The 15658-nt window shown below is 48.0% G+C and overlaps 1 protein-coding gene across 10 annotated transcripts in view; it reads left to right on the forward strand.

Annotated features, from left to right (window-relative positions):
- The first annotated feature begins 1411 nt into the window (after positions 1–1411).
- Inpp4a (inositol polyphosphate-4-phosphatase type I A) overlaps positions 1412–15658 on the forward strand; it is a 111953-nt gene continuing 97706 nt past the window's right edge. For all 10 annotated transcript variants that reach the window (XM_029538990.1, XM_021197407.2, XM_029538992.1 and 7 more), the window contains exon 1: positions 1412–1609. The gene's annotated coding sequence lies outside the window, so the exon portion shown is untranslated. The remainder of the gene's footprint in view (positions 1610–15658) is intronic.

Consider the following 15658-nt stretch of genomic DNA (forward strand, 5'->3'; position numbering starts at 1 on the left):
TTAAAAAAAAAAAACCCGGATGCTATTGATTTGAAAACCCTCTTTAGCTTGATTATAAATAACACGGCTGTGCAGGCTAGCTTTTGGTGGTTGTTGTTGTTAGGTGGACACAAGCTAGAATCATCTAAAAAGAGGGAACCTCAGTTGAGAAAAGATCTCGATCAAATTGCAATGTAGGCACCCCTGTGGGGCATTTTCTTAATGATTGATGTGGAAGGGCAAGGCCTACTGTGGGCGGTGCCACCCCAGGCAGGTGGTCCTGAGTTATCTAAATAGCAGGCTAAGCAGGCCATGAGGAGCACACCAAGTAGCGATAGCTCCTGGTCTTTGCTTCCGTTCCTGCCTCTAGGTTTTTGCCTTGAGTTCCTGCCTGATCATGGACTTGTAGCCTGTAAGCCAAATAAACCTTTTCCTCCCCAAGTCATTTTTGGCCAGTGGTTTAACCCCAGGAAGAGAGAAAGCAAATTAGGACTCTGACCATAAAATTTATTATCTCATTGGAGAATGCTTTTGAAAGGGGATTTTTTTTTAGAAGAAAATCAGGTATACCAGTCACTTGAATTTTAGAAGATGAAATAGGACAAATTTTTAATTTTTCCAAGCATGTTTGAGTTTCTTGGCTTTTGGTCTTAGGGTTAAGGTTCAATCAATATTTTCTCCCATTCATCTGAATTAAAGATAAGCATTTGGTAATAAATTACTCTTTAGAAGATAAAAGTGGGTGTGGTGGTGCATACTTGTAATCTCATCCTTTAGGAGGCAGTTGCAGGAACATGAAGAACTCGAAAGGGCAGCTAGTGAGTTGGTGACCAACCTGGGTTACCCAGTTCCAAAGAAACCCAAAACGAAACAGAACAAGCAACAAAAAAACAAATGTTGTGTAAAAAAACCTGAAAAATGTTTTTGTTTAGTCCATTTAAGATTCCCCTCCTCAGGTAGAAATGTTAACGTTACAATAAAGTTAAAAACTATCAGATGCAGGGAGCCCCTGTTTCAGTGAAACTAAATAAGTAATAAAATAAAAAAAATGTATCCCTGAAAGTCCTGATTGGTCTTCTCTATAGAATTTTGAGGAGGAAGTGTTAAGGTTATCTTTTGGGTAGACTAGGTCTGGATGGAAGGAAGTTCAAAAGATTGCAGCTTGTTGATGGCCACGCCCACTGAGTGATGGATCAGCTACACCTGCACTTCAGACCTCCAGCGTTTTTCTAGAATCACTTGTTCTCTGGGCAGGAGCCTCAGGGCATGTGAAGGTGGAGAAACTCCCACTCCTGGGTGACGTCACATAAGAGGGTGGGACCTTATGGGAGGTGCGGCCTCCTAGGGGCGGAGTCAGGGAGGGAGGGGGCAGGGCGTCGGTCGGGGAGTGGGGCGCGCATGCGCGGTGAGGGGGCGGAACCGGGGCGGGGCTGTGCGCGGTGTTCTGAGAGAAGGCGGTGGCAGGATTCGGGCTGCGCAGGGACGGCGGGTTCGGGTCTGGGGTGGACGCCACGGGCGGGAGTGAGGCGTCTAGGAAACAAGTCCCGGCCGGGTCTTCAGGACCGGACAGCAGCCAGCGGAGCCGAGACCGGGGTGCGCGGCCTGGAGGACAGAGGCCGGGGCGCGCCAGGTAGGTGGGCCGAGTTGGGCCGTGCCAGGTCCGGCGGTGCTGGGCTTTGCGGAGTGGGCTGGGCGGTTGGGAGCCGGAGACACTGGGAACCGGGCCGGGTGGCGCCCGCGGTTGTCATGGCAGTGGCACAGCCTAGCGGTTCGCTGGCCGCGTCTTTGGAGCGCGGTCCTAGACTTGCGGTCCCCTTGCCGCGGGCTTCTCGGGGAGCCGTGAGATGCTGTACACCGCGCCTGCCGGCTGCATCTCTGCTGGATCCCATAGGCATCCGACGCTGAAGGCCTCGCGGTATCTCGGGTGTCAACACACCGGGTAAAAATAAACATACATGTTGGTGGAAGACACGGACTCTGCGTTCTCGCAACTCTTTGAGCATTTTCTGTCCGCTCATCGGCCAGGACAGGATCTCCCTCACCTTTGCTTTATGTATTTTATATTCCTCTGGCTTTCCTAGTAAGCTAATTGAGGCCTGAGAGGTTTGAAGGGATCCGTGGTCGTCTTTTGCAAAGCCAGTCATAAATGTGTAGGCCACGGAAACACTCAAAATGTCAGACACAAATTTATATCTTTGTGGGCGAAGGATAGGAGCGTTGATGGGCCTTGGTTTCTCTTGCCCCTTCTCTCCTGCCCTCTGACATTACATAATGGTGGGTTCCTCCTGCCTGGATTTGACAGCTCATGAAAAAGTCTCTCTGGGTAAGAAGGAAGTATTGGCCGTTGTAAATCTTTGCCTCTTAATGTGTTTGGTGTTGAGAGATTGCCTAAGAGTAGAATGTGATTTGTCACCTGCCAGTTAGGGCCTCTGAGCCAAGGGGATGGGGGTGGGGTGGTACGGAAGTTGGGGTGTTGCAGTGATATTCTGCTTCGTACTCTCCTGTGCCCGGGTGGGTTGTGTGGACAATGGGGACACCACAGGACTGGGGACACAGCTGGTTGATCTGGGTGTGTATCCTGAAGGTTCTGTCACTTGCTAACTCAGGTTCTCAAGACCCTCATCAATAAGAGGTGTAAACAGAACCTCATTAGCTGCATTTGTTTTGAAATCTAATTGCCAGTGTCAGGCAGTGAACAGCTATAGGTTGTCCTACTTAGCCTGGTTGTTGGGTGAAGACAGAATTTTTTCTTTGGATCTGGGCTAGGGCCCTTGTTTGGAGGACTGCTTTGACAAAAGGTTTCTCTTGGAAAATTCAGTTCTTTGAAGGGAACTGGTGCTCATTTGAGGAGGTCTCTGTGTTGGTCTGTATCTGTGGTGGTGTCAGGAGATTACAAGGCTGTTTCCTGGGTGGCACTACATGTGAATACCATTGCCAGGAGGTGTGCTCCTTGTGTCTTGTCAACATGATGTAGAAGAGTCAAAGTCACTAGGATGGTTGGCCTAAAGACTGGGCTTACCAGAGTGGATGTTGGTTAAATACAGAGAAACCAGAGGAAAATGTGTTCCTGCATTGAGAACATTTGTCATCCTTCCTTAGCTACTTGACTTGGTCTAACTACTGTTCCTTTCAGAATCTGCTTAGGCCCTCAGGCAGACTCAGCTTAGGAGATACATTATAATATTTATTCCATTGTTTTGGAAACTGGATACTTTGTAGTATTGCTGTTAAAATCAATACCGGTTGGTTAAAATCACCTTAAGGAAATGCCACAGAAGCTTTGTATAAACAACGGAACCCTGGAAAAGTAGGAAGTGCGTGGTAAGGAATTATTGGCTCTTTCCAGCTGCCTACCCAGGAGAATTCTCAGCCAGCCCCTGAATGCACCAAAGGAAGGGACTAGGGAGCGCTGGGGACCAGTAACTTTCATCTCCACCCCATGGTTTAGCGTCTTGTCTCGAGAACTCAGTGGATGGGAAACTTTCCATAGAGGCTATTTTATCTAAGTTTGGCTTTTTAATGAAAAACTCCTCCTTAGCCTCCATTTCCAGAGATGTTCTCAGCACCATCAACTACTTAATGGTGTCAGGTGGCTGACACTGTAAACAGCATAGTTCTGCAGCGGAGAGAGCTGAATTATCTCCTGCTTCTTTTGCAGAACTTGATTGATGAGCAAGAGACTGGTCCTGGAGCAGAGGCTCTGAGCAGAGCATGTGTTAGGGAGACAATATTCACTCCTTGCAGGTCTGCTTCACTTTGCTTGTCGCTCTGTGCTTAAAAAGGAAAAGGCTCTCACAAACCAGTTCCCAGAAACCCCTGGACTGCTCCCCACTCTCTTAACTGATAGAAACTACTTTTGGTGCCCTGGGTCCAGATTCTCCAGGCATCTCGTTGTGCCTCTGTGACTTTTCATGGTCATGCCCTCATGGGAGGGGGCGGGGTATGAGGTTTTGAGACAGGGTTTCTCTGTGGAGCCCTGGCTGTCCTGGAACTCACTCTGTAGACCAGGATGGCCTTGAACTCAGAGCTCCACCTGTCTCTGCCTCGGAATTAAAGATGTATACCACAACTTCGCTGCTTATTTTTTTTTTAAATAACTTAATCATAACTTGATGCTGAATACCCTGTACCTCTAAATATTTCTAGATAGGTTTTCCTTCCTTTTAAATTTTATTTAAATTTATTATTATTTTTCAATATGTTTTCCTTGGTTCTTTGGGAATGTCACGTCATGCATCCTGATTATGCTATTTCCTCGTGTCTGCCCCTACCCTTGTGGCCTCCTCCCCCAAGAAAATAAAAAATAAAAATAAAAAAATTTAAACAACAACAACAACAACAACAACAAACCCAAGTCTGATTTGTGTTGTCTCTATACTCACTGGAACATGGTCAAACTCCTAGTGACCTGCCCCTTAAATAGTGCGACCCCTCCCACACCCAGGCCAGAAACCATCAATGGTGAAAAGCTAACTTCAACATCTTTATCACACTTTTTAAGAGTTCTGGTGGCTTCCTATTTAGGCTGCTGCTTTTGAGGAGTGGGGTGGGGGTGGAGTAGAGGTTGTCGAAGAAGCCTCTGTCCCTTTTTTTTTTTTTTTTTTTTTTCAACTGTGCGTCCTCAGTCATTGATATCTCTGCAAAAGCAGCTTCCTGGCTCTTTCCAGTCAGTGGGGGCATGGAACATGGGCTTGTGAGGTGGATTTCTTAAAAATAAAACATTCTGGGGATGGGTGAGTGGGTGGGTGAGGGAACACCTTCTCAGAAGCAAAGGGGAGGGGGAATGGGGTGAAGAACTCAGGGAGGGGTGACCAGGAAGCAGGAGCAACATTTGGAATGTAAATAAAATAATTTAATTAAGGAAAGAAAACACCAAAACATTCTATACATACTGTACTTAAAACCCAGGAAATGAACATGACACGCTGCAGTTATTTAATGCACAGGTCTTATTTAGATCTTAGAGATTGCTCCATTGATGTTCTTTATCTAAAAGAATACCCCCACCTTATTTATTGTCTTGGGTGTTTTGTGGGTACAGTCTCTTTTAGCGTTCCTTTGTGTTTAATTGACATATTTGACACTGACATGTTTGAAGACTATTGTTTTAGATAATGCCTATCAGTTTGGGTTCCCTGATACTTGGGTTCAGGTTGGTGCTTGTTGCAGGAGCAGCAGAGTTGCAGCCTTGTCAACTGGAAGATACTGCCTACGACCTCATTAAACTTGAAGCTAGGCTTGTTAGCTTTGATACCTTAATGAGGATGATGTGGGTGTCACTGAGATGTTACATTTTCTCCTTGGTGATTAATATGTATCTTTCAGGGATGCAGGGCAGTGTCACTCCTTATATCCAGCCTCAGCTAGAGCCTATTGGAGCCTTTTATGTTGATTGTACTAGAGTTGACGAAGATTTTCTAATTCTTGTATCCTTCTACCTGTATTAAAAAGGATACCTTTTCTTTTGGCCAATACGCACTTACTTTTTGAGTTACATCCATGGCCATGAAATGTTGCCTCATTTAGACTTTAGTCTGTTGTTGTCATTATTTCTTTGTTACTCAGAGGTCCTGGAGTTGGCCTTTGGAACGTGTTCCCATCATACTCTAAGAACTTCTTTTTCGTCCTGGCACAAAATCTCTGAGATGCCGTTTGTATTTTCCTTGCCTTTCCAGACTCAGAACCAGCTGTTTCCAGAACTCTATTCCTTTCATGGAAAGTGGCTGTAGACTCCAGGATGACAGCTGTAGTTGTGCTAGTGAAGGTGATGTCATCGCATTTACTTATGTTTATATTTTATGCTTATATTTGCAGTACGGGAGGTCAAGCTCGATTTCAGGTATGCCGGGGAGGCCCTTTGCCACTGAGTTCTGTAAGTTACATGGTCAGTCTTTGGGTCATTGCCTCGAGACCTTTTCAGTGGACTGGTGCTCTTGTTAGAGCTGGCCTGATGGCTCAGTAGGTAGAGACACCTGCTTCAGAGCCTGACAATCTGAGATCCATCCTTAGTGACTCAAAACAAGTTAAAGTGTGGTAAGTTTAAACTGCAGCTCACATACCCTAAGAGTAGTCCCATCACCCCTGATTACCAAGAGTACCATTTCCTCTGATTTGCCTTTCAGTCTCACGCTGTGTCCTGGAGTGTTGTTTGTGTACTGATGTGATGAGCTTGTCCTTTTTGAGAGTAGGGCTTCATATTCCAAACTAGGGGTGTGCTGTAACTCATTGTACTGTCTTGTATTGGAGGGCAGGTAGGTCCTTTCCAATTTTCTGCTGTAAAAGTAGCCTGTTAACTGTGGATCAGGTCCTTTTAGCACTCACCTCTCTGTCTGTAGGCTCCTGATCAGTAGGACAAGGAGTAATTTCGAAGCAACGGTTTTGCTAAGTTCCTCCCCATAGAAGCCTTGCTAACTCAGAGCCCTTCCATTATGTTTTCCCTTAACTCTGCAGCATTGACATCTTAATTCTGCCAGTCTAATGGCCCAAATGACCTTATTGTTTTTTTTTTTTTTTTACTGTATTTCCCAAATGGCCAAAATCATTGAATTCCTTTATATGTTAAACATTTTTGTTTCTCTGAATTACCTGTTCATAACCTTTGTCTGTGGTTTTTCATACTAGGTTGGTCTTATGTTGCCAGAGAAGGTTTCTTGGCAGCTTTAAGTGTGAACTGTTACCCCAAGGAAAAGAAACCCAGTCTTTCCTGACCACATTCATGCCAGACCTAGGCTGTCTATACCCAAGCATCCTCTGAGAGAGAGGTCTTGTCAAGTGATGAGCTTTGATCTTGAAAGGAAGCTAAGGGGAGGCATGGTCAGACACCTGCCTGATGGTATTGACAGAAGCCAGATGGGGTCAGAGCCAGGTCTGTCTACCTCTGGTGCTGTTTCTATTAAACCACTTTATTTCCATCCAAGGATTGTAAGATTTATTCTTAGAACTTCATGAGCTCTTGACCGAATGTCCAGAGGCCTCCATTTATCTGCCCATTTATCTGCACAACTGGGCTGATGGTGTTTGTCCAAAACCCTGACCTGCATTCAGTCTTTTACTATGGGGTTGTTCAGTGAGGGTCCCCGGTGAAGGCCTCAGAAGTAGGAAGCTAAGTCATACGTGTGGGGCTCAGTCAAAGAGGCTCATGCCCTCTTCTAATAAGAATGAGACAGCTGTTTTCTGGGGTAGAGTCAAGAAGACAGAAGTGTCCTCTGATCTCTTGAAGGAGGGGTGAGGACACTGGTGGAGGAAGTGTTTGCCCCTTCCAGTCCCCTTCCTGGGACCTACCTTCCCTGCTTCACACACCTGGGAGCCCTCCTGACTTGTTTCCCATAACACCCGTCTTGCTGTAGCTCATTAGGTAGGGTGCCGAGGTCTCTGAGATCCCCTGTGCACTTGCAGCTCTGCCCCCCCTGGCCACAGCCTCGTGCAGCTGGGCTCGCTGTTGCAGAGCTGTCTGCTTGGTTAATTAACTATAGGGTATGGGCCTCTTTCTTTCCTCTTCTGGGTTGCTTGCATTTTAAATGATTTGCTTTCTAATTTACTGACTCAGGTTTTTAAGACTGATGAGGTAGGCATGTAGATTCTGGACATCTGAAGGAGTATGTTTAGGCAAGTGGACATCTCTGGGAAGAGTATCCTTGTGGGAAAGGGGGGTGCCCCGGATTAGAGGGTATCTGGCTGGGATGCTTTCAGCTGCCAAGTAAACACGGCAGTATTCCTGTGTCAGCAGCTTCGCAGTCTTGTCAGGGACCTAGAGTCTTCTCTCCTGTCTTCTGCCATCATTGCTACTGCTGCTTTATGTTTGCAGGATGGTTGCCAGGGTGGGCGGGACTCGGTAGTGTGATGCTTCTGTTTGTTAGGCACAGGGAAAGAAACAAACAAGCCAGGCACTCAGTTGTGCATGCCAGTCCTCTCTGCTCTCACAGGGTCTTGTGCTTTTCCTAGATTAGTAGCATGAGTGCTGTGTGCTGATTGGCTTAGACCAGATTTATCCCCAGACCAGCAGCACCAGCAACACCTGAGAACTCTTTGGAAATGCAGTGTGTCAGCCTCACCCAGGTCCTAACTCAGAAACCAGGATTGGGACCCAGAAATCCTCTTCTGTCTGTTCCCCAGAGGGCCACACTGCAAAGCATGTGTGAAAGCTGCTTCCTTCTGTTAAACCCCAGATGGACATGGGATTGGCTTTCCTAAAGGGAGAGTCACATGGGTGTCAGCCATGATGTGCACAAACAGGTGGTCAAGGCCTACAGGAGACTTGCCCTACCCAAACCCCACTGCTCCGTGCCCCACGTATCCACCCAATTTGCCTTTTCCCTACCTCCTGCCTGCATCCTGCCATGTTCTCTGGGTGTGGCCTGTGTCTTCCCTGTAGACCTGGCACTAAAGTGTGGACTACATCCTAGCCCCAGGTTCTGTCTTTGGCCCAACAAGCATGGAGTCCACTGGGTGTGTCGCAGGCTGGCTCCCTCAGTTGACCATTGTTGAGGGCATTTCTGAGCGCTCTAAGATGTAAGGTCCATTGAGCTCTGCTACTTCTTGTTCTCAAAAATGAGTCTGTGGTGTGGCTGGCTAGCAGGGGCTGGAGAGGGATTTGGGGAACTGGCCTGGAGACAGCCCAAGTGATGATGACGTTCCCTGGTGGTCAGTAGCACTCTGGTCTCACCTAGTGTGACGGTTGCGTGTCCGTTTCCCCAGCACAGTTCCCACTCATGTCTGGGTGAAGTAATAGCCACCACACTGTGCTCAGAGCGTCGCAACTTGGCGCACTTTCCCTGGAGTTAGGGAACTGAGGGATGTCCAGTTTTCTTGACTTCCCAACTTAATGTCTCATTGAAGTTCACCGAAGCAACGGGAAGAGCGGACTCACATTACGCTCTAGGCCCTTTGCACTGATGCTAGAAAGAGGTGGCCAGAGAGCCTGGAGGGGGCCACAGTGTGTCTCAAAGGGTGGCCATGTTGAAATCCACTGGAGGCTGATAGCAGTTCTTTAAACTTTTTGGAAATAAAGTAGCAATATTCAAGTGTGTTTCCTACAGGAAGGGTAAGCATTTTTAAAAATAAAACATTTAGTTATTTGCTGTATTTTAAGTATTGTAACAATGTGTCTCTTGCTGGGTTTGGTAAAGTTGTCAAACCTTCGAGGTGTATGCAGGGGAAAGTAGCTATGAGAAGGAGCAGACTGTGCACACATGGGCCTTTCTTAGGGATAAGCCTGCAACTAACATGAAAGCAACATAACTGACTTTGGGGTCAAGCACAGAGCCAAGAGGGTGGGGCAGCAGGGCTGCCGAAAGGCAGCAGCTGGAGGGAGCTCTGCAGCTTTTAGTTTTGCTTTGTGCATGTTGGCCACCTAGGCCAGACCCTTGTGATGGCTCTAGGTCTTAGCCTGCCACTCAGAGAGGCAGCAGTCAGTGGACTTGAGCTTGTGTGTTCAGCCAAAGTTTTCTGGAAATCTAATTAGTGTATGAGTCTGTGGGCACACATGCCATGGCACACCTTTACAGTGTTTTCTCTCCAGTGCCCCATTTTAAAACGGGCTCCAAGGGTTAGATATGGTGGAGGCAGAGGCAGGCAGATCTCTGTAGGTGAGGGGTGAGGGGGTGAAGAGAGGGGGGGAGGGATGGGCCAGGGAGCAAACTGTGGAACTGTGGGTGATGGGAGGAGGAAGGGGAGGAGCTGGAGCCCACCAGCTTTCAGTTCAGTGGTTGCTGAGCCAGCTGTTTTTCTGGAACTCAGTTGAAGGCTGTAAGAGTCTGACACTGAGTGCCTTGGAGTGTCCAGCATTTTCATATTTCCACGTCCTGCTTTGTGTTCTACATGCAAATAGGAAATAGTCCCATCACATGACTGGGTGATAATAACATAGGGCAGAGCTTAATTAGATGAGGCTGCATGCTAAGAAATGTCAAGGTTCCTTGGTTTTCGGAAATAAGGGAGGTGGGTATGTGGGCTGCTCTTGGCTTAAACACCCCACCGAGACCATGCCCACAGACAGGAACAGGCTTGTGCTTTCTGGGTTTCGTCCTCAACTGCCTTGGTGCCTGAGCCTCACCCTCCTCCTGCCTTGCCCGTGTAGAGGTGCTTCCCTTTGGTCTTGCCTCCCTCTGAATCCTCTGAGATGACCAAATGGGGTGTGGTGACTGAGGGTTGTGTGGGTGAAGTGTTTGTTGCATGTTCTTGGTCCACTTGACATTGGGCTCTCTCCCTCCCCCCCCCTCACACACACACACACACACACACACACACACACACACACACCCCACACATTCCTAGTGCCCATTTGGGGAAGTGCTGCTTTCCTGCCCTGCTTCCCTGGCCTCTGGCCTCTTCTCCTTTCACTTTCTCTGGCATCACTTTCTAGAGGAGAAGTTCAGTCTTCCATACCAGGAGTAGCAACAGTGAGTGGTGGAGAGGGGTGATGTGTGTGGATCACGGACTGTGCCCTCATCCCCGCTCCCTTCCTGCAGAGGCTCCTTCTGATAGTGTGCCACTACTCAGGGCTGAGGTGCAGACCAAACCCAATGGACAGATAGTGACTGCTCCACCCCAGCCTGCATTCCCCTCATAATCTATGTGTGCTTGACCTCTGACCGAGGTCTCTTCTCTTCCTAGGGGACAGACACCATTATCTGAGTTCTCCATTCACCTCACTGTGACCTGTCCCCTATTTTGGCCTAGGTTATTTCCCTTTCTAATTGACACCACAGGGTACAGAACATTCCAAACACATTCATGATGATCTGATGAGGCTAATTGTCATGTCTGTCACCGTGGTGTTAGAATATTCAAAGTCTTCTCTATTAGGTATTTTGAAATGTTAGTTAATCGTTGCAGACATCTTGTGCCATACAGCATTAGAAGCTGTCATTCTGTGGAATGGAACCCACACGTTCACCATCTACACAAATTCTTCCTGGGCTCTAGTTGTCTACTTTGAAGGCATTTAAAATAGGTTTATCTTATTTCATGTGTGAGAGTGTTTGCCTACTTACATGTCTGTGCAACATGTACATGCAGAGCCTGTGATGGCCCAAGAGGAGGTGTATCCCCTGGATTTGGAGTTACAGATGGTGTGAGTTGCCAGGTGGCTGCTGGGAATGGAACCTGAGTCCTGTGTAAGAAAGGCAGTGCTCTTAACCTCTGAACTGTTTTCCCAGATCCACATTGTCTGCTTCTTTGATGTCACCTTTAAGTTTCCACATACACATAAGTGTGTACCATAAGAATGTATGCTATTCCACATACACATAAGAGTGTACAATAAGAGTGTACCATAAGAATGTACAATATTCCACATACACATGAGTGTACAATATTGACCTTCCTATGCTTGACACTTCATCCAGGGTCTTCTTGTGAATGACAGGACTTTTCCTTTTTTATAGTTGAAAAATCCCCGCCCCCCCCCCCGTGTGTGTGAGTGTGTGTGTGTGTGTGTGTGTGTGTGTCTTTGTCTTGTTCAGTCTGGAACCCCCAGGCTCAGCTGATCATCTCTCCTCAGCCCTCTGCACCCTGGAACTCAAGTCTCACTTTCTGTCTTTTTGATAACTAATTGGGGTGAGATGACACTCATTGTGGTTTTGATTTGCATTTTCCTGATTAGTGATGTTGAACATTTTCTCACATGCTTGGTGATCGTCTGTACATCCTCTTTTGAGAAATATGTTTATGTCAGCATGTATATATGCATGTGCGTGTATAGCCCAGAGGTCAAAGTCAGATGCCTTTCTGTGCTCTACACCTTGTGTTTTAACACTGGATCTTGCCAGTTTGGCGAGCCTGGCTGTTCAGCAGTCCCCAGGGATCCTCCTGCCTCTGCCTCCCAGCACTGAGATTATAGGTTGGGTTGCTGTCCCTGGCTTTTATGTGGGTGGAGGGGATTTGAACTCAGGTCCTCATTGCTTGCATGGCAGCTCCCTCACTTACTGAGCCATTGGGCCAGCCCCTGGCTGCCTATCTTTGAATTGGATCATTGGTTGTTGGTTTATTGGAGCCCTCTAGACATCGATTCCTGTTTACTGGGAGCTTCCAGTGGTCTTTTTGTCAGCTGTCCGTCACTTTCTTCACTCTGCTGAAATGAGGGAGTTTGATGAAACCCCTCTGGTCATTTTCAGCTTTTGACATATAAAAAAAATGCCCACACTTACCTCCTGAAGCATTTCGTTGTCCCTTGTAGTAACTTTTTAGTGTTAGGCAATGAGTGAGTTTGATTTCCCTCTCTGCACATAGGTGTTCAGTCCCCCAGCTCTGGATGTTGGAGACACTCAGCCTCTCCAGTTATGATCTTGCTGCCTTAGTAGGAAGCCTGTTGGCTGCACATGTGTGTGTTGCATCTCAGCTCTGTTCTGCCCGTGTGTGTTTTTATGCAGGTCCTATACTGTTTTGATTACTCTAACTTCAGGGTATATTCTGAAGTCAAGGTTTGAATGCTTTCACTTTGTTCTTTTCATTAAAGATCAAGAGTGTGTTGAGCACCTCAGTCGTTTGTGGTTGCCTATGAGTCTCGTGGTGGTTTGCAGTGTCTGTGAAGATTGTCACTGGTACTTTGGTGACCTAGCTTCTTTCCAATGAGCCATTCCTGATTCATTGCAAACGGAGAGTTAAAGCTCTCAGTTACAGCACAAGTGATTAAAAGCAGGCAAAGACTTCAAATGGAAAGTTCCTGGGTGGGTGCTGTCCCTTCTAGAAGAGCCCTCAAGGAGCTCAGGACACACTCAGGGGTGTTGACTTTGCTGAAAACATTAGTCCTGGATCTCTCTCCTGAAAACTGCCACGTGCACAGGTTCAGGGGCTTTTACTTGAAGTGCTAATAGTCTAGTTGTGTCCACCTAGCCATCACCTGAGCTGTGTTCTGAGATCATTGTTACGGGTGCTTTGGAAATTTATGATGTTTTAAAGAACTTCTCTGGGAGGAGGAAGAGCTTTATTTTGAGCTGAATTAATAGTTTAATCACTTTTTCAATTAGCCAAATACTAAGCTAGGTGTTAACTTTTGGTCAAAGAGAGAAGTCAGAGGATATCCTGGCTTAAAGAGAAAGAAGCCGTCAGAACCAGCAGTGCCTGCACAGGGCTTGGGTACTGACTTGACAGGTGGGTGTATCTAGGGTGTGAAGTTAAGCTCGGTTTCTCAGAGGCCCGTGTAACACTGACCTTTGCACTGGGGATTTGCACTGCAATATTCTGATTTCTGTCAGGGTGCTAGGCCACACTGTGTGTTGCACAAGTCTGTCCTTACAACGGCCAGGATAGATTCAGGCCCTTTGATAACAAAGAGAACTCTAAGCCATAAGACTTATTTCAAATAGGATTTACTATGATGATGGAGGTCTAGAGCAGCATTTACTGCATCTTTCATTCATACTGGGCACTGTGGGATTTGACCTGTGTTATATACTCAAGGGCTGGCTGACTAAGAAACTGTTAGGAATCGTACTGGTGTTTCTCAGGAGGATTAGGAGCCATGGCTTAGATGGTGAACTTACGGTCATGGGCTAAGAAGTAAATGACTAAAACCAGGGCCTGTTTATACCTCTGAACATCGATTTGCTTGCACTGAATATGTGAGTCAAGCTGTGTTTGGAGTAGCAAACAAGAATTTTGTATAGAAGCTTTTTGTTCTTCCTAGTTAGGCAGGCCAGAAATAGGGTTGGTAGCTTTTTAAAGGGTTGTCAGCTGTGAATTATATTAGGGTGAAACTTTTGTAAAGTAACTGCAACAAAGTGACTCTTGCGCTCACGGGTCTTAGGGACATGTTCTTACCTCTGCGGCCCTGGGGAGATTTGAAGATGACACTTAAGACTTCTCTGTGGAAGCATGGACCAGTCACCAAGGAGTCAGGGTGCTGATACTCTGTGCCCTGGATACACAAGGAGGATGGGGAGGCCACTGGGACTTGGTGTGGTTGTCTCCAACAGAAAGACTCAGAAGAGAGACTTGGTCAGAGTACCATGTATTTGTGTTTCCTGTAGTGAATGTCGGGAGTGGGCAGTCAGAGCTTTGCCCTGCTGTCCTCAGGAGGAGGCGAGGGCTTGTATGTAGGGGGTGGTTTGGGCGAGGTCAGTGGTAGAACATGTGCCATGCCTGTGTAGCATGCATGGAGTCATGCTGCAGGGAAAGAATGTCCAACACCAGGCTAGGGAAAGAGGCCCAATATGTGTTATTATTGGTAGCACCCTTCTGTACCTCTTGGCAGGAACTGAAGGTCTGCCCATTTCTGGCTGCACGGAGACAGAGAGCTCTGTCTCTGGGCCACTACAAGTTTCAGACTTGTTACTAAGGAAGACACTGTTCACCATGCTCAGAAGTTACCAAGCTTTCTGAGTGATTGCAAGACTAATAATGAAAATGAGTGAATCTGGAGTAACTGTTTCTCTTATCCTTTTAAGTTTACTTTTACAACAGAGGCCGGCGTGGTCAGGTAGCTCTGCAGCCTTTCCTGCCCTGGGGTGGGAAGGGCGCTGATGCCCACAGTGAGTGGGTAGGCACAGCATCTCCAGCCGCCCTGTCCTTTGGTGTTTGTGATGCCCTAGCTAATCATCCAGATTATTTTAGGCCATTCTTTCCCAGTAGAACTGTTACCCCCTTAAAAAAAGGAAGGCTCTTCCTGTCAGACTTGATGGAATCCTCCTCCACCCCATGTATGCGCTGCTCTGCGTCTCTCAGAGCTCACTGCCATGTTTGCCTGGTGTCCCAGGTGGGCATCAGGCCTCGATGGGTGGGATGCTCTGTGGTTTTGTTTAGAGGTAGCACGGGCTGTTGGGACAGCTAAGCATGCATCCTTTATGCAGAAAGTGAGGCCCAGTCCAGGAGGGAGGTGGATCTGATGCCCATGTTTCCTCTGGCTCTTGGGTGAGAAAACTACTGCTGCCATGCAGAGAGGAAGTGCAGAGGCCGAGGTCCTTGAAAGCTCCTGGTGTGACCACTGGACGTCAGACATGGTGCTCGTCAGAGACACACTCAGTGCTGGGCAGAGACACACTCAGTGCTCGGCAGAGACCCACTCAGTGCTGGGCAGAGACCCACTCAGTGCTGAGCAGAGACACACTCAGTGCTGGGCAGAGACACACTCAGTGCTGGGCAGAGACACGCTCAGTGCTGGGCACAGACACACTCAGTGCTGGGCAGAGACACGCTCAGTGCTGGGCACAGACACGCTCAGTGCTGGGCACAGACACGCTCAGTGCTGGGCAGAGATAGGCTCAGTGCTGGGCACAGACACGCTCAGTGCTGGGCACAGACACGCTCAGTGCTGGGCACAGACACGCTCAGTGCTGGGCACAGACACGCTCAGTGCTGGGCAGAGACACGCTCAGTGCTGGGCACAGACACGCTCAGTGCTGGGCAGAGACCCTCTCAGTGCTGGGCACAGACACGCTCAGTGCTGGGCACAGACACGCTCAGTGCTGGGCAGAGACACACTCAGTGCTGGGCAGAGACACGCTCAGTGCTGGGCAGAGACACGCTCAGTGCTGGGCACAGACCCACTCAGTGCTGGGCACAGACACGCTCAGTGCTGGGCACAGACACACTCAGTGCTGGGCACAGACCCGCTCAGTGCTGGGCAGAGACACACTCAGTGCTGGGCACAGACACGCTCAGTGCTGGGCACAGACACGCTCAGTGCTGGGCAGAGACACGCTCAGTGCTGGGCAGAGACACGCTCAGTGCTGGGCAGAGACAC

Source organism: Mus pahari, chromosome 5 (assembly GCF_900095145.1).
Source record: "Mus pahari chromosome 5, PAHARI_EIJ_v1.1, whole genome shotgun sequence".
Classification (NCBI taxonomy): Eukaryota; Metazoa; Chordata; class Mammalia; order Rodentia; family Muridae; genus Mus; species Mus pahari.